Genomic DNA, 19,540 nt, shown 5'->3' with positions numbered 1-19,540 from the left:
TCCCCCAGTGCTGTTAGGGAGGGAGCTCCAGGATTTTGTCCCAGTGAAGGAACGGCCGATAGATTTCCCGGTCGGGATGGTGAGTGACTCGGAGGGGAGCCTCCAGGTGGGGGGTGTCCCCCAGGTATCTGCTGCCCTTGTCCTTCTGGATGGTAGAGGTGGTGGGTGTGGAAGGTGCTGCCTAAGGAGCCTTGGTGAGTCACTGCGGGGCATCTTGTAGATGGTAGACACGGCTGTCACTGTGTGTGGGTGGGGGAGGGAGTGAGTGTTTGTGGATGGAGTCGCGATCCAGCGGGGCTGCTTTGTCCTGGACGGTGTCGAGGTTTCTCGAGTGTTGTTGGAACCGCACCCACCCAGGGAAGTGGGGAGTATTCCATCACACTCCTGACTTGTGCCCTTGTAGATGGTGGACAGGCTTTGGCGGGGGAGTGGGGAGGTGAGTTACTCTCCGCAGGATTCCCAGTGGACAGGGTTCGGGGGGGGGAGTGGGGAGGTGAGTTACTCTCCGCAGGATTCCCAGTGGACAGGGTTCGGGGGGGGGAGTCGGGAGGTGGGTTACTCTCCGCAGGATTCCCAGTGGACAGGGTTCGGGGGGGGGAGTCGGGAGGATTCCCAGCCTCTGAGCCGCTCCTGTGACCACAGAGGGAGACTGTATCAATGAAAGTCTCTCTCTGTTATTGAATTATTGTGTGTCTGGGTGGTTGTAGCAAAATGTAATCTTGAACAAGAACTCTCCTTCAGTGAGTGAGAGGGAGAAGATATGTGGAAGAGAGAGAGAGAGAGGAAGAGAGTGAGAGAGAGGAAGAGAGTGAGAGAGAGAGAGAGGAAGAGAGTGAGAGAGAGAGAGAGGAAGAGAGAGAGAGGAAGAGAGTGAGAGAGAGAGAGAGGAAGAGGGTGAGAGAGAGAGAGACAGAGGGAGAGAGTGAGAGAGAGGAAGAGAGTGAGAGAGGGAGAGAGGAAGAGAGTGAGAGAGAGAGAGAGAGGAAGAGGGTGAGAGAGAGAGAGAGAGAGAGGAAGAGGGTGAGAGAGAGAGAGACAGAGGGAGAGAGAGAGAGAGAGAGGAAGAGGGTGAGAGAGATGGGTGTGGGAGGTATGAAGACATGGCGAGGGATGAGGATGGGGTGTAAACCGATAAGTTATCAGAGTCAGAGAGAGTGTGCACTGGGAAACACTTCACCCATTCTGATATAACCATTAGAAAGTGCTCGCCCCCTCCCACACACACATTCCTCCAGATTCCAATCCCTTTCCTTTTCTCCAGTCACTCCGAGTTATTCTAACATGTCCCCCCGACCCTCTCAATGCTGCTTAATGTCCAAACAGAAATCCAGAATGTTAGAGAGACACAAAGATATGTGGGAGTTCCTGGAGGCATCACGTCTCCCAAAGGCCCACACCTGCAGCGTCTGAGGCCCTGGGTCAGGCAATTCGAGCTGAGTCTAGAGGATATATTTCTCATCAGGAATAATGGATATGAACCACGGTCAAGGAGAGATCCCAGAGCCTGGGGGAGGGGATGGGTGGGTAACCGTTAGAGGAAGGGGAAAAAGAATAGTCCTGGTCCAAAGACCACCCCAGTGGCCCCCCAAAAGGCATCAACAGGGGTACAGAAGGGAAGACATGAGGACCAGAGTGCCTCAGAGGGAAGGAAGGGGGCTGGTGGGGGACGGGAGGGTTAGAGGAATTGATAGGCGGTTCTGTGGGCAAAAGCGGGAGTCCAGGATGGTGGTCTGCCTCCCTGAAGCAGGGGTACAGGACGTATCGGAGAGGATAGAGGGAATCTTGAAGGGTGAAGGGACCCAGGTTGACGTAATTATACACATAGGAGAGAAGGACATAGGAAGACAGAGCAGGGGGGGATGTACGGAGGCAATCCAGGGAGTTGGGGGCCAAGCTGAAGAGCAGGACCTCCAGGGTGGCGATCTCTGGGCTGCTGCCGAGTACCAGCAGGGCCAGGGATAATCAGATCCTGCAGCTGAATGTGTGGCTGAGAGATTGGTGCAAGGTAGAGTGATCGATCACTGGGAAGTATTTGTGAGAGAAGGGCACCTGTACAGGAGGGACGGGGAACATGTGAATGGGAGGGGGACAAATATCCTAGCTGGGAGGTTAGCTGGAGTCTTTCGGCAGGGTTTAAACTAATGGGGGGGGTGGTGGGGATGAGACTGATAGCTCATTAGGCACTGGGATCGGGAGCGAGTTGGGTGATAGGGTAGGTTCGGTTGGAAGGAAAATTATCCAGGGGGAAGGAGGATCCGAGTGGGCCTGGAGGTTTGGATTGCGTCTGTTTTAATGCGAGGAGTGTAACGGGTAAAACGGATGAGCTTAGGGCCTTGATGTTCGTGAGGAATTTAGATGTGGTGGCAGTGACGGAGATGTGGTTAAAGGAAGGGCAGGACTGGCAGCTGAATGTTCCTGGGTACAAGTGTTTTAGGTGTGACAGAGGAGGGTTGAAGAGAGGTGGTGGGGTGGCGCTGTTAGTAAAGGAGCACATCACAGCAGTGCAGAGGGAGGATAATATGGAGGAGTTAGGGATTGAGTCACTGTGGGTGGAGTTGAGGAATAGGAAGGGAGAGATTACGATGCTAGGGGTATACTACAGACCACCCAACAGCCCGAGGGCAGTGGAGGAAGGTATTTGTAAAGACATTTTAGATAGGTGCAGAAAGAATAAGGTGGTTGTAGTGAGTGACTTTAATCTTCCTGGAGTGGATTGGAAGGTGCCTAGAGCTGGGGGTACGGAGGGAGAGGGGTTTGTGAAGTGTGTGTTGGAAGGGTCCTTGGAGCAGTACGTAACTAGCCCGACTAGAGAGGGGGCTATACTGGATTTAGTGTTGGGTAATGAGCCGGGGCAGGTGGGAGAGGTAGAGGTAGGCGAACATGTGGCTAATAGTGACCACAAGTCCGTCTACTTTAGGATAAAAATGGAAAGGGACGAGTGCCGTCCGAAGGGGAGGGTGCTGAACTGGGGAAAGGCGAGCTATAGCCGGATTAGGAGGGAGCTGAAGGACACTGATTGGGAGGGGTTGTTCGCGGGTAAGTCTGCGGTTGGTAAGTGGGAGGCTTTCAAGGGCAAACTGATAATGTTGCAGGAAAGACATGTGCCGGTAAAGAGGAAGGATGGGAAAGGCAGGATTAGAGAGCCGTGGATCACAGCGGGTATTGAGGACTTGGTCAGGAAGAAGAGAGAGGCGTATGTTAGGTCGAAACGACTGGGAACGGAGAGAGCGCTGGAGGAATATAGAGAGAGCAGGAGGGAGCTCAAAAGGGGAGTTAGAAGGGTGAAAAGGGGGCATGAAATGGCTTTGGCTGACAGGATTAAGGATAATCTAAAGGCATTTTACTCTTATATTAGGAACAAAAGGGTGGTTAGAGGGAAAATTGGTCCTCTTAGGGATGGAGGAGGGGAACTGTGCATCGAGTCTGAGGGAATGGGGGAGATCCTGAGTGAATACTTTGCGTTGGTATTCACTAAGGAGAGGGGTTTGATGTCCGGTACTGTCTTGGAGGGAGCTGTAGACCAGTTGAAGGAAATATCCATTACGAGGGAGGGAGTGTTAGAGTTTAGAAGAATGAGGGGAGATCTCATTGAGACGTATAAGATGGTGAATGGGATGGATAGGATAGAGGTAGAGAGACTCTTCCCGCTCAGAAAGGACAGTAGGACTAGGGGGCACAGCCTCAAGATAAAGGGGGGGCGGTTTAGAACGGAGTTGAGGAGGAACTTCTTCACTCAAAGGGTGGTGAATCTCTGGAATTCTCTGCCCGTTGAAGTGGTGGAGGCTGCCTCGCTAAATATTTTTAAGACGCAGGTTGATGGGTTTTTGATAAGAGAGGGGATTAAGGGTTATGGGGAGAGGGCGGGAAAGTGGAACTGAGACACGACAGATCAGCCATGATCTTATTGAATGGCGGGGCAGGCTCGAAGGGCTAGATGGCCTACTCCTGCTCCTATTTCTGATGTTCTTATGTTCTTATGTCAGTGTTAGGGTTTTTAGGCAACATTAAAACTGATAAATCTCCGGGGCCTGATGGCATTTATCCTAGGCTGTTTAGGGAGGCGAGGGATGAGATTGCTGGGCCTCTGACGCAAATATTTGTCTCTTCTTTGGACACAGGTGAGGTCCCAGAGGACTGGAGGATAGCAAACGTGGTACCGTTGTTTAAAAAGGGCAGTAGGGATAACCCTGGTAATTATAGGCCAGTGAGTTTGACGTCAGTGGTAGGAAAGTTGTTGGAAAAAATTCTTAGGGATAGGATGTACGAGCACTTAGAGCATTGCAATCTGATTAAGGATACGCAGCATGGCTTTGTAAAGGGGAAGTCTTGCCTTACAAATCTGGTAGAATTTCTTGAGGAGGTGACAAAAACGGTCGACGAAGGACGAGCCTTTGATGTCGTCTATATGGATTTCAGTAAGACGTTTGACAAAGTCCCTCATGGTAGGTTGGTAGAAAAGATTAAGGCTCATGGGATACGTGGCCAGGTATCTAGATGGGTAGAGAACTGGCTTGCAAAGAGGAGACAGAGAGTAGTAGTGGAGGGGTCCTTTTCTAGCTGGAGGTCTGTCACTAGTGGTGTGCATGATGTGGGTATGCCGGCGTTGGACTGGCGTCAGATTTTTTACTAGTGGTGTGCCGCAGGGCTCAGTACTGGGACCTCTTCTCTTTGTAATGTATATAAATGACATGGAAGAGGCAATAAGTGGTGTGATCAGCAAATTTGCAGATGACACTAAGATGGCTGGATTGGCAGGCAGTGAGGAGCAGTGTCTGGCAATACAACGGGATATTGATAGGCTGGTATATTGGGCAGATACATGGCAAATGGAGCTTAATCCAGATAAATGTGAGGTGATGCATTTTGGCCGGAATAATGTAGGGGGGAGTTATATGATAAAGGGTAAGCCTATAAGGAGTATAGAATCGCAGCGAGACCTGGGGGTGCAAGTGCACAAGTCTTTGAAGGTGGCAGTACAAGTGGAGAAGGTTGCGAAGAAAGCCTATGGTATGTTAGCCTTTTTAGGAAGGGGTATAGAATATAAGAGCTGGAGTCTAATGTTGCAGTTGTATAGAACGTTGGTTAGGCCGCATTTGTCGGTGTGGGCTTGTTGGGCTGAAGGGCCTGTTTCCCGTGCTGTGTTGTTCTTTGTTCTCACTCCCAATAGCTCAAACTCAAGGTCATGTCCTGTGTGAAAACTGGACACAATTTCAGTTTGATCACAAGTGGAGTAATGTGGGCAGCTGTGATCTCCCTGTTACAACAAGGATGTAGGGAGTCTGGAGAGAGAGACTGGAAGAAGATTCACTCAGATACGCCCATTCCAGCTTTCAGGAACAATGGAGTGAACTTTCCAATAGTGACAGGGTTTGAGGGGATGGAGATGAGAAACACAAACTCAAGTCATCGAGGTTTACAGTATGGAAACAGGCCCTTCAGCCCAACTTGTCCCTGCCACCCCTCTTTTTAACCCCTAAACTCGTCCCAATTGCCTGTGTTTGGCCAATATCCCTCTATACCCATCGTACCCATGTAACTGTCTAAACACTCACCTTAAACCCTCTGCCCTCTAGTTTTAGACTCCCCTACCTTTGGGAAAAGATATTGACTATCTCGCTGATCTGTGCCCCTCATTATTTTATAGACCTCTATAAGATCACCCCTCAGCCTCCTACACTCCAGAGAAAAAGTCCCAGTCTCTCCAGCCTCTCCTTATAACTCAATCCATCAAGTCCCGGTAACATCCTAGTAAATCTTTTCTGCACTCTTTCTAGTTTAATAATATCCTTTCTATAATAGGGTGACCAGAACTGTACACAGTATTCCAAGTGTGGCCTTACCAATGTCTTGTACAACTTCAACAAGACGTCCCAACTCCTGTATTCAATGTTCTGACCAATGAAACCAAGCATTCCGAATGCCTTCTTCACCACTCTGTCCACCTGTGACTCCACTTTCAAGGAGCTATGAACCTGTACCCCGAGATCTCTTTGTTCTGTAACTCTCCCCAACGCCCTACCATTAACTGAGTAAGTCCTGCCCTGGTTCAATCGACCGAAATACATCACCTCACATTTACCTAAATTAAACTCCATTTGCAATTCGTCAGCCCACTGGCCCAATTGATCAAGATCCCGTTACAATCTGAGATACAACCCCTTCTGGCTTCTGTCAAGAAACCAATTTTGTATCCATTTAGATCCCTCACCCTGGATCTGTGAAATTTAACCTTATCAACAACCTACCTTGCGGTACCTTGTCAAAGGCCTTGCTAAAGTCTATATAGACAACATCAATTGCACTGCCCTCATCTACCTTCTTGATTACCCCTTCAAAAAACTCACTCAAATTTGTGAGACATGATTTTCCACTCACAAAACCATGCTGACTGTCCCTAATCAGTCCTTGCATCTCGAAATGCCTGTGGATTCTGTCTCTCAGAATACCTAACATCCATGCTTTTCTCAACAATAAACACTGATGAGAAATATTCATTTAGGATCTCACCCATTCCTTGTGGATCCGCACATAGATGACCTTGTTGCTCCTTCAGAGGCCCTACTCTCTCCCTTGTTACTCTTATATCCTTTATGTATCTATCCATCAATATATCGTAAATAAATCCAGCGGGAAATTCAGGAGGGATATCTTCACACAGAGTGTCTTCCCCTCCAACTCCATTTGCTGATGACACCATCTCTTGGAGGGTCGGATCTGAAACAATGATGAGACAGAGTACAGGAATGAGAGAATCTGGTGAACTGGTGCGGTGACAATAATCTCTCCCTCAATCTCAACAAAACGAAGGAGATTGTCATCGACTTTAGGAAGCATAGTGGAGGACATATCCCTACGTCAACAGAGACGAAATAGAAAGGGACGAGAGCTTCAAGTTTTTAGGTGTCCAGATCACCAACAACCTGTCCTGGTCCCCCCCCACATGCTGACACTAACGTTACGAAATCCCCACCAACGCCTCTACTTTCTCAGGAGGCTAAGGAAATTTGGCATGTCCGCTACGACTCTCTCCAACTTTTACAGATGCCCCATAGAAAGCATTCTTTCTGGTTGGATCACAGCTCGGTCTGGGATCCTGCTCTGCCCAAGACCACAAGGAACTACAAAAGGGTGGTGAATGTAGCCCCAATCCATCACACAAACCAGCCTCCCATCCATTGACTCTGTCTACACTTCCCACTGCCTCGGGGAAAAGCAGCCGGGATAATTAAGGACCCCACACACCCCGGACATTCTCTCTTCCACCTTCTTCCATCGGGAAAAAGATACAAAAGTCTGAGGTCCCGTACCGACTGACTCAAGAACAGCTTCTTCCCTGCTGCTGTCAGACTTTTGAATGGACCTACCTCACATTAAGCTGATCTTTCTCTACACCCTTGCTGTGACTGTAACACTACCCTCTCCTTTCCTTCTCTATGAATGGTATGCTTTGTCTGTATAGTGCACAGGAAACAATATTTTTCACTGTATCCCGATACACGGGACAATAATAAATCAAAGTCTGAATCTCCTGCTGACTGGTTGAAGTAGAGAGTGTCGGTGTAGCTATTGGACAATCCACACTTACTGATAACACAAAGGTAGATTTGTAGAATCTGTACAATCCCGACAGTGCAGAAGAGGCCCTTCGGCCCATCGAGTCTGTACCGACACATTAGAAACACCTGAACTCCCACCTAATCCCATCTGCCAGTCCCTGACCCGTAGCCCTGAATGTTATGGTGGGCCAAGTGCTGATCCAGGTATTTTCTAAAGGATGTGAGGCATCCCCCCTCCAGCACCCTCCCAAGCAGCGCATTCCAGACTCTCACCACCCTCTGAGTAAAAAAGCTATTTCCTCATGTCCCCCCTAAACCTCCCCGCCTTCACCTTGAACCTATGTCCCCTTGTGACTGACCCTTCAATGAAGGGGAGCAGCTAGTTCTTATCCACCCTGTCCATGTTTCTTATAATCTTGTACACCTCAATCAGGTTGCCCCTCAGTCTTCTCTGCTCCAGAGGAAACAACCCAAGCCTATCCAACCTCTCTCCATCATTGAAACGCTCCATCCCAGGCAGTATCCTGCTGAACCTCCTCTGCACCCCCTCCAGTGCAATCACATCCTTCCTATGAGTAAAAGAGAGAGAGAGACAGAGTGGAGTGAGGAGAGAAAGGAAATGGGGAGAGATAGAGACAGAATTGGAATGGGGGAGAGAGGGAGATTGAGAGAAAGGGAGTCGGAGAGAGAGAGATGTATAGGGAGAGGGAGAGAGTGACAGAGAGAGACAGGGACTGGGAGAGAGAGGCGGATAGGGAGAGACAGATAGGGAGAGGCGAGAGAGAGCGAGGCAGAGAGGAAGAGATGGATAGGGAGTGGGGAGATTGGAATGAGGGAGAGAGAGGGAGCTGGGATGAGGGAGAGGATGGAAATGGAACCCACATGTTGAACGACAGGAAACAGGAGCAGTTGGCTCAGGGATCGGATGAAAGGTGAAATCTAATCCTCTTTAATGAGTCTGTGTGTGTACATCATTGAGAATGATTTGACCCCAAGGTTAATGTGTCTCAGTTTGCTGCAGATAGTGTTAATCTGCGATTACACACCATGGACAAATTATAAAACTGATTCCACAACTCAGGTTTATCCCAGCATTCCCAATGGATCTGACTTCCTTCAATCCATATTGGAGAGAGTAAAGGAGGTACAAACTGGTCACTAACACTGACAGAGTCGCAGGCTCAGGGGGAAAAGAAACTTGGATCATGTTCTGAGGACCCAGGTTGGAATCCCATCGTGGCAAATGTGGAATTTGAATTCAATAAAATCCCTGGAATGAAGAATCTACTGATGACCAGGACACCTCTCCCTGATACAGTGAGAGCACGCCCTCCACCCTGGAAGCCCTGGATGAACCTGTATCTGGGGTCACCATTGCAGATGTCAGAGCAGCCTTCTTGAAGGTTAACCCACAGAAAGCCACTGTCCCGGATGGGGTACCCGGACGAGCACTCAGATCCTGCGCAGATCAGTTGGTGCGGGTATTCACAGACATTTTCAACCTCGCTTTACAACAATCTGAGGTCCCTATCTGCTTCAAGAAGACCACTATCGTCCCAGTGCCTAAGAAAAGCCAAGCAGCGTGCCTTAATGACTTTTGGCCGGTGGCTCTGACATCCATCGTTATGAAGTGTTTCAAAATGTTAATCATGGGACGAATTAATTCCAGCCTCCCGGATTGCCTGGATCCACTACAGTTGCCTACTGTCACAACAGGTCCACAGCAGATGCCATCTCCTGGGCCCTGTACTCAACCCTGGAACAACTATATAACAAGGACAAACCCCTATTATTGACTACAGCTCAGCCTTCAACACCATTCCCACAAAACTCATCTCCAAACGCCGTGGCCTGAGCCTCAGCACTTCCCTCTGTGACTGGATCCGGAACTTCCTAACTCACAGACCACAATCAGTAAGGATAGGCAACAACACCACCTCCACCATCATCCTCAACACCGGTGCCCTACAAGCTCTCCCCCCGGTCCCGCTATACTGGAACTTCCTAACTCACAGACCACAATCAGGAAGGATAGGCAACAACACCTCCAAGTTCCACCCCACCATCAGACTCACCATGGACTATTCTCTGGAATCGGTTGCATTCTTGGACACACGCATCTCCATCAAGGACAGTCACCTCAGCACCTCACTGTACCGCAAGCCCACAGACAATCTCACAATGCTCCACTTCTCCAGCTTCCACCCTAAACACGTTAAAGAAGCCATTCCCTATGGACAAGCCCTCCGTATACACAGGATCTACTCAGATGAGGAGGATCGTGACAGATACCTCCAGATGCTGAAAAATGCCCTCACAAGAACAGGATGTGGCGCTCGATTCATCGATCGACAGTTCCGATGCGCCACAGCGGAAACCACACCAACCTCCTCAGAAGACAAACACAGGACACAGTGGACAGAGTACCTTTCGTCATCCAGTACTTCCCCAGAGCGGAGAAGCTACGACATCTTCTCCGGAGTCTTCAACATATCATTGATGAAGACGAACATCTCACCAGGGCCATCCCCACACCCCCACTTCTTGCCTTCAGACAACCACACAACCTCAAACAGACCATTGTTCACAACAAACTACCCAGCCTTCAGGAGAACAGTGACCACAATACCACACAACCCTGCCACAGCAACCTCTGTAAGACATGCCGGATCATCGACATGGATACCATCATCACACATGAGAATACCATCCACCAAGTACATGGTAAATACTCTTGCAACTCGGTCAACATTGTCTACCTGATACGTTGCAAGAAAGGATGTCCTGAAGCATGGTACATTGGGGAGACCATGCAGACGCTACGACAACGGATGAATGAACATCGCTCGACAATCACCAGGCAAGACTGTTCCCTTCCTGTTGGTGAACACTTCAGTGGTCACGGGCATTCAGCCTCTGACCTTCGGGTAAGCATTCTCCAAGGTGGCCTTCACGACACACAACAACTTAGAGTCACTAAGCAGAGAACATAAGAACATAAGAAATAGGAGCAGGAGTAGGCCATCTAGCCCTTCGAACCTGCCCCGCCATTCAATAAGATCATGGCTGATCTGTCGTGGCTCAGTTCCACTTTCCCGCCCTCTCCCCATAACCCTTAATCCCCTCTCTTATCAAGAACCCACCAACCCACTTCTTAAAAATATTTAGCGAGGCAGCCTCCACCACTTCAACGGGCAGAGAATTCCAGACATTCACCACCCTTTGAGTAAAGAAGTTCCTCCTCAACTCCGTTCTAAACCGCCCCCCCTTTATCTTGAGGCTGTGCCCCCTAGTCCTACTGTCCTTTCTGAGCGGGAAGAGTCTCTCCACCTCTATCCTATCCATCCCATTCATCATCTTATACGTCTCAATGAGATCTCCCCTCATTCTTCTAAACTCTAACGAGTACAAGCCCAGTTTTTTCAGCCTCTCCTCATAGCTCAACCCCCTCAACTCCGGTATCAGCCTAGTAAACCTCCTCTGCACTCCCTCCAAGGCCAAAATATCTTTGCGCAGGTGCGGCGCCCAAAACTGCACACAGTACTCCAGCTGCGGCCTCACCAATGCCCTATACAGCTGCAGCAAGACCGCCCTACTTTTATATTCAATCCCCCTCGCTATGAAGGCCAGCATCCCATTCGCCTTCCTGACCACGTGCAAGCTGGGTTTTTGCGACTCATGCACAAGGACCCCGAGGTCCCTCTGCACCGTCGCCTGCTGCAGTTTTTCGCCACGTAAGTAATAGTCCTTCCTACCATTATTCCTACCAAAGTGGACCACCTCACACTTGCCAACATTAAATTCCATTTGCCAGTTCCTGGCCCATTCGCCCAGCCTATCTAGATCCTTCTGCAGACTCTCCACACCCTCCGCACAATTTGCCTTTCCCCCAATCTTGGTGTCATCAGCAAATTTCGACACCCTACACTCGGTTCCCTCCTCCAGATCATCTATATAAATGGTAAATAGCTGAGGCCCCAGCACCGACCCCTGGGGCACTCCACTAGTCACCAACCGCCAATCCGAATAGCATCCATTGACCCCCACTCTCTGCCTCCTATTTGACAACCAATCCTCTATCCACACTAACACCCTACCCCCAACTCCATGTCCCCTGACCTTCTGCAATAACCTCTTGTGAGGCACCTTGTCAAACGCCTTCTGAAAATCAAGAAACACCACATCCACCGGCTAGACTGATAGCCAAGTTCCGCACACATGAGAACGTCCTCAACCGGGATCTTGTGTTCATGTCGCACTATCTGTAACCCCCATGACTTGCCTGGACTTGCACAATCTCACTTACTGCCCTGTCTGGAGACAATAGACATCTCTTTAACCTGTTCTTAACCCTCTCTCCACTCACATTGTCTGTATCTTTAAGACTTGAATAGCTGTAAGGACTCGCATTCCAACAAATATTTTGTAAATTGAGTTTGTGTCTTTATATACCCTGTTTGTGAACAGAACTCCCACTCCCCTGATGAAGGGGCAACGCTCCGAAAGCTAGTGGCATTTGCTGCCAAATAAACCTGTTGGACTTTAACTGGTGTTGTGAGACTTCTTACTCGGTCAAAGAAGACAGAGGGTAGCAGTGGAAGGATACGTTCCTGAATAGAGGGCTGTGACAAGTGGTGTTCCTCAGGAATCAGTACTGGGACCTTTGCTGTTTGTAATATATATAAATGACTTGGAGCAAAATGTAACTGTTTGATTAGTAAGATTGCCGATGACACAAAAGTTGGTGGATTTGTGGACAGCAATGAGGACTATCAGAGGATACAGCAGGATATAGATCAGTTGGAAGCTTGGGCAGAGAGATGGCAGATGGAGTTTAATCCAGACAAATGTGAGGTAATGCTTTTTGGAAGGTCTAATCCAGATAGGAAATATACAGTAAATGGCAGAGCCCTTAGGAGTATTGATAGGCAGATGAATCTGGGTGTACAGGTACACAGGTCAGTGAAAGTGGCAATGCAGGTGGAGAAGGTAGTTAAGAAGGCATACAGCATGCTTGCCTTCATCGGCCAGGGCACTGAGTTCAAAAATTGGCAAGTCACGTTGCAGCTTTATAGAACCTTAGTTAGGCCGCACTTGGAATATAGTGTTCAATACTGGTCGCCACACTACCAGAAGGATGTGGAGGCTTTGGAGAGAGTACAGAAAAGATTTACCAGGATGTTGCCTGGTATGGAGGGCATTAGCTATGAGGAGAGATTGGAGAAACTTGGTTTGTTCTCACTGGAGTGACGAAGGTTGAGGGGAGATCTGATAGAAGTCTACAAGATTATGAGGGGCATGGACAGAGTGGATAGTCAGAAGCTTTTTCCCAGGGTGGAAGAGTCAATTACTAGGGGGCACAGGTTTAAGGTACCGGGAACAAAGTTTGAAAGAGATGTACGAGGCAGATTTTTTACACAGAGGGGGGTGGGTGCCTGGAACTCGCTGTCGGGGGAGGGAGTGGAAGTGGATACGATAGTGAGTTTTAAGGGGCATCTGGACAAATCCATGAATAGGATGGGAATAGAGGGATATGGTCCCCGGAAGGAGAGGGGGTTTTAGTTCAGTCAGGGGCAGCATGGTCGGTGCAGGATTGGAGGGGCCGAAGGGCCTGTTCCTGTGCTGGAATTTTCTTTGTTCTTTGAGATGGAGTATCTGGTGAACTGCTGCAGCAACAATAACCAATGTCAGTGTAATAACAGAGATAGTCAGCGATTTCAGGAATGTCGTGGAAAACATCAACGGGGACAACGGAGAAATCATAGAATCCCCACAGTGCAGAAGGAGGCTATTCAGCCCATCGAGTCTGTGCTGACAAAAATCCCACCCAGGCCCTATCCCCGTAACCCCATTATATTTACACTGCTCATTCCCCTGACACTAAGGGACAATTTACCATGGCCAATCCACCCTAACCTACACATCTTTGGACACTAAGGGACAATTTAGCATGGCCAATCCACCCTAACCTACACATCTTTGGACACTAAGGGACAATTTAGCATGGCCAATCCCCCTAACCTACACATCTTTGAGACACTAAGGGACAATTTAGCATGGCCAATCCACCCTAACCTACACATCTTTGAGACACAAGAGATAATTTAGCACGGCCAATCCACCCTAATCTACACATCTTTGAGACACTAAGAGATAATTTAGCACGGCCAATCCACCCTAATCTACACATCTTTCAGAGGAAGTAAACATGTTGTTATTTTTCCCCGAGGCTGGTGAACAAGAATGCTCACAGAGCTCCGTGTGTGAGAGGATTGCATGATTCCTCATGCCCTGGCAGTTCCTGGATTTGTGAATCTGTCTCCGGGGGACGTGAGAAATGAATTGCTTTCTGAGTATAAAGATATTGGACGTGTGTCTGTGAGGTTTGAGATTCTGGGGCAGGCTACATCTTGTTGGGGATGAGAGTTTTTCTCTGCGAGGTAGTTGTGTGATTAATGAATAGGAAGTGTTTTATATTGCAGCTGTCTCACACCTGACTGGTTTAGAATGAGGACACAAACAGGCAGGATTTACCTGGCAGCAACCAGGGAGATTCAGAATGTTAAATTTCGCCCCTTCAGGACACCCCAGTGAGACTCTGCAGGCCACATGAAACTTTACCAGTTTATTTTATTTCTCAATGTCACAAGCACGCTTACATTAACACTGCAATGAAGTTACTGTGAAATCTCCCCAGTCCCCACACTCTGGCGCCTATTCGGGTTACACTGAGGGAGAATTTAGCACAGCCCAATCCACCCTAACCAGCGCGTCTCTCAGAGTGTGGGAGGAAACCAGAGCACCCGGAGGAAACCCGCACGGACACGGGGAGAATGTGCAGACTCCACACAGACAGTCGCTCAAGCCGGGAATCAAACCCAGGTCCCTGGCGCTGTGAGGCAGCAGCGCTAACCCACTGTGTCACCGGGAATGGAACCCGGGTCCCTGGCGCTGTGAGACAGCAGCGCTAACCCACTGTGTCACCGGGAATGGAACCCGGGTCCCTGGCGCTGTGAGACAGCAGTGCTAACCCACTGTGTCACCGGGAATGGAACCCGGGTCCCTGGCGCTGTGAGACAGCAGTGCTAACCCACTGTGTCACCGGGAATGGAAGCCGGGTCCGTGGCGCTGTGAGACAGCAGCGCTAACCCACTGTGTCACTGGGAATGGAACCCGGGTCCCTGGCGCTGTGAGACAGCAGTGCTAACCCACTGTGTCACCGGGAATGGAACCCAGGTCCCTGGCGCTGTGAGACAGCAGCGCTAACCCACTGTGTCACCGGGAATGGAACCCGGGTCCCTGGCGCTGTGAGGCAGCAGCGCTAACCCACTGTGCCACCGGGAATGGAACCCGGGTCCCTGGCGCTGTGAGACAGCAGCGCTAACCCACTGTGTCACCGGGAATGGAACCCGGGTCCCTGGCGCTGTGAGGCAGCAGTGCTAACCCACTGTGTCACTGGGAATGGAACCCGGGTCCCTGGCGCTGTGAGACAGCAGCGCTAACCCACTGTGTCACTGGGAATGGAACCCGGGTCCCTGGCGCTGTGAGACAGCAGTGCTAACCCACTGTGCCACCAGGAATGGAACCCGGGTCCCTGGTGCTGTGAGACAGCAGTGCTAACCCACTGTGCCACCGGGAATGGAACCCGGGTCCCTGGCGCTGTGAGACAGCAGTGCTAACCCACTGTGCCACCGGGAATGGAACCCGGGTCCCTGGCGCTGTGAGACAGCAGTGCTAACCCACTGTGTCACCGGGAATGGAACCCGGGTCCCTGGCTCAGGCCTACTCCTGCTCGTAGTTCTTGTATTCTTATGTAAAAGACGTTACTGAACCAGATGTGTTTTAATGAGAATTGTCAATGATTTGATTCGATCGATTGTTGCCACATGAGGGGCACTTACAGAGCGGGTCGGGAGCCACTGTTCCCCTTTGCTGGATGGTCAGTTATTGGGGAACAGAAGTTAAAAGTGAGGTTAAAAGGGATGGGGGTTTAGAGGGAATTTGAGGAAAAACTTTACCCAGAGTATGCTGAGGGTTTGGAATGTGCTGCGTGGGAGGATTGCATTTCCTTTGGAAAATACCTGGGTGAGCCCTTGGCACACTGTAATATTCAGGGCGAGGGGGATTAGTGCAGACTCGATGGGCTAACGGGCATCCTCTACACTGTAGGATTCTGAGATTCTATTGGGACACAGTGATAAGTATTGTTTCCTGTGCACTATACAGACAAAGCATACCGTTCATGGAGAAGGAAAGGAGAGAGTGCAGAATGTAGCGTTACAGTCACAGCGAGGGTGTAGAGAAAGATCAGCTTAATGCGAGGTCGGTCCATTCAAAAGTCTGACAGCAGCAGGGAAGAAGCTGTTCTTGAGTCGGTCGGTACGGGACCTCAGACTTTTGTATCTTTTTCCCGATGGAAGAAGGTGGAAGAGAGAATGTCCGGGGTGTGTGGGTGTGTGGGGTCCTTAATTATCCCGGCTGCTTTTCCCCAAGGCAGCGGGAAGTGTAGACAGAGTCAATGGATGGGAGGCTGGTTTGTGTGATGGATTGGGGGCTACATTCACCACCCTTTTGTAGTTCCTTGCGGTCTTGGGCAGAGCAGGAGCCCAGACCGAGCTGTGATCCAACCAGAAAGAATGCTTTCTATGGGGCACCTGTAAGAGTTGGTGAGAGTTGTAGCGGACATGCCAAATTTCCTTAGCCTCCTGAGAAAGTAGGTGGGCTTTCATAACCATAGCATCAGCTTGGGGGCATCAGGACAGGTTGGCAATCTTAACATTCTGAATCTCCCTGGTTGCTGCCAGGTAAATCCTGCCTGTTTGTGTCCTCATTCTAAACCAGTCGGGTGTCAGACAGCTGCAATATAAAACACTTCGTATTCATTAATCACACAACTACCTCGCAGAGAAAAACTCTCATCCCCAACAAGATGTAGCCTGCCCCAGAATCTCAAACCTCACAGACACACGTCCAATATCTTTATACTCAGAAAGCAATTCATTTCTCACGTCCCCCGGAGACAGATTCACAAATCCAGGAACTGCCGGGGCATGTGGAATCATGCAATCCTCTCACACACGGAGCTCTGTGAGCATTCTTGTTCACCAGCCTCGGGGAAAAATAACAACATGTTATATGGGGGAGATACTAAATGGGTTTTTTGCATCTGTATTTACTGAGGAAATGGACATGGAGTCTACGGAAATAGAGCAAACAGGTAGGGGGGTCATGGAACCTTTACAGATCACAGGGGAGGAGGTGTTGGCTGCCTTGAGGCAAATCAGAGTGGATAAATCCCCAGGACCGGACAGGGTATTCCCTCGGACCTTGAGGGAGGCCAGTGTTGAATTTGCAGGGGCCCTGGCAGACATATTTAAAATGTCAATATTCACGGGGGAGGTGCCGGATGATTGGAGGGTGGCTCATGTTGTTCCGTTGTTTAAAAAAGGTTCCAAAAGAAATCTGGGAAATTACAGGCCAGTAAGTTTGATTTTGGTGGTGGGCAAGTTATTGGAAGGTGTGATAAGGGATAGGATCTACAAATATTTGGATAGACAGGGACTTATTAGGGAGAGTCAACATGGCTTTGTGTGTGGTAGGTCATGTTTGACCAATCTGTTAGAGTTTTTCGAGGAGGTTACCTGGAAAGTGGATGAAGGGAAGGTGGTGGATGTTGTCTACCTGGATTTTAGCAAGGCCTTTGATAAGGTCCCGCATGGGAGGTTAGTTAGGAAGTTTCAGTCGCTAGGTATACATGGGGAGGTAGTAAATTGGATTAGACACTGGCTCAATGTAAGAAGCCAGAGAGTGGCTGTGGAGGATTGCTTCTCTGAGTGGAGACCTGTGACTAGTGGTGTGCCGCAGGGATCAGTGCTGGGTCTATTATTGTTTATCACTTATATCAGTGATCTGGATGATAATGTGGTAAATTGGATCAGCAAATTTGCTAATGATACAAAGGTTGGAGGTGTAGTGGACAGTGAGGAAGGATTTCAAAGCTTGCAGAGGGATTTGGACCAACTAGAAAAATGGGTTGAAAAATGGCAAATGGAATTTAGTGTAGACAAGTGTGAGGCATTGCACTCTGGAAGGTCAAACCAAGTAGAACATACAGGGTAAATGGTAGGACTCTGAAGAGTGCAGTTGAACAGAGGGATCTGGGAATACAGGTACAGAATTCCTTAAAAGTGATGTCACAGGTGGATAGGGTCTTAAGAGTGCTTTTGGTACATTGGCCTTTATAAATCAAAATATTGAGTATAGAAGTTGGAGTGTTATGGTAAGGTTATATAAGGCATTGGTGAGGCCGAATTTAGAGTATTGTGTACAGTTTTGGTCACCTAGTTACAGGAAGGATGTAAATAAGGTTGAAAGAGTGCAGAGAAGGTTCACAAGGTTGTTGCTAGGACTTGAGAAGCTGAGTTACAGAGAGAGATTGAATAGGTTAGGACTTTATTCCCTGGGGTGTAGATGATTGAGGGGAGATTTGATAGCGGTGTATAAGATTTTGATGGGTATAGATAGAATGAATGCAAACAGGCTTTTTCCACTGAGGCTAGGGGAGGGAAAAAACCAGAGGGCATGGGTTAAGGGTGAAAGGAGAAAAGTTTAAAGGGAATATTAGCGGGCGTTTCTTCACACAGAGAGCGGTGGGAGTGTGGAATGAGCTGCTGGATAAAGTGGTAAATGCGGAGTCACTTTTAACATTTAAAAAAAGCTTGGACGGGTCCATGAACGAGAGTGGTGTGGAGGGATATGGTCCAAGTGCAGGTCAGTGGGACTTGGCTAAAAATGGTTCAGCACAGACAAGAAGGGCCAAAAGGCCTCTTTCTGAGCTGTAATTTTCTATGATTCAATGTTTATTTATGGGGAATGGCGACACGGAGACTGACAGACCCCGAGAAATGTCTGGAAAGAAGATCCCCCTCTTTTGCTTTTCCTGACTCATCACCACATCCCTCCCCCTTGATGTCCTTTTACACCATTGAGAACTGTCACCTTACTAACCTCTGAAACTGGACATTTAACACATCACTCCAGACCATGATAAATGGTGTCTTTCAGGTCCATTCCCAGTGCAGTTTTACAACCCCTCTCTCACATGGTCAATTGTTGCACCAGCTTAAACCTCACAGGATCCAGGGTGAGGGATCTAAATGGATACAAAATTGGCTTCTTGACTGAAGCCAGAGGGTGGTTGTAGAGGGTTGTTTTTCAAACTGGAGGCCTGTGACCAGCCTCAGGAATCAGTGCTGGGCCCACTGTTATTTGTCATTTATATTAATGATTTGGATGAGAATATAGGGGGCATGGTTAGTAAGTTTGCAGATGACACCAAGATTGGAGGCATAGTGGACAGTGAAGAAAGTTATCTTATATTGCAACGGGATCTTGATCAATTGGGCCAGTGGGCTGATGAATGGCAGATGGAGTTTAATTTAGATAAATGCGAGCTGATGTATTTTGGTCGATTGAACCAGGGCAGGACTCACTCAGTTAATGGTAGGGCGTTGGGGAGAGTTACAGAACAAAGAGATCTCGGGGTTCAGGTTCATAGCTCCTTGAAAGTGGAGTCACAGGTGGACAGAGTGGTGAAGAAGGCATTCAGCATGCTTGGTTTCATTGGTCAGAACATTGAATACAGGAGTTGGGATGTCTTGTTGAAGTTGTACAAGACATTGGTAAGGCCACACTTGGAATACTGTGTACAGATTGTCCGCAATGTTCCCAGATGTGATTTTGATTGGATTTATTATTGTCACACGTATTAATATGCAGTGAAAAGTATTATTTCTTGTGCACTATACTGACAGGGCATACTGTTCATAGAGAAGGAAAGGAGAGGGTGCAGAATGTAGTGTTACAGTCACAGCGAGGGTGTAGAGAAAGATCAGCTTAATGCGAGGTAGGTCCATTCAAAAGTCTGACAGCAGCAGGGAAGAAGCTGTTCTTGCCTTCCTGCTGACTCCTTCTTTAGGTAAAGG

This window comes from Carcharhinus amblyrhynchos, unplaced genomic scaffold (assembly GCF_965287045.1).
Source record: "Carcharhinus amblyrhynchos unplaced genomic scaffold, sCarAmb.v2.hapA scaffold_468, whole genome shotgun sequence".
In the NCBI taxonomy this organism is placed as follows: domain Eukaryota; kingdom Metazoa; phylum Chordata; class Chondrichthyes; order Carcharhiniformes; family Carcharhinidae; genus Carcharhinus; species Carcharhinus amblyrhynchos.
Note: the sequence above shows the minus strand (reverse complement) of the source record.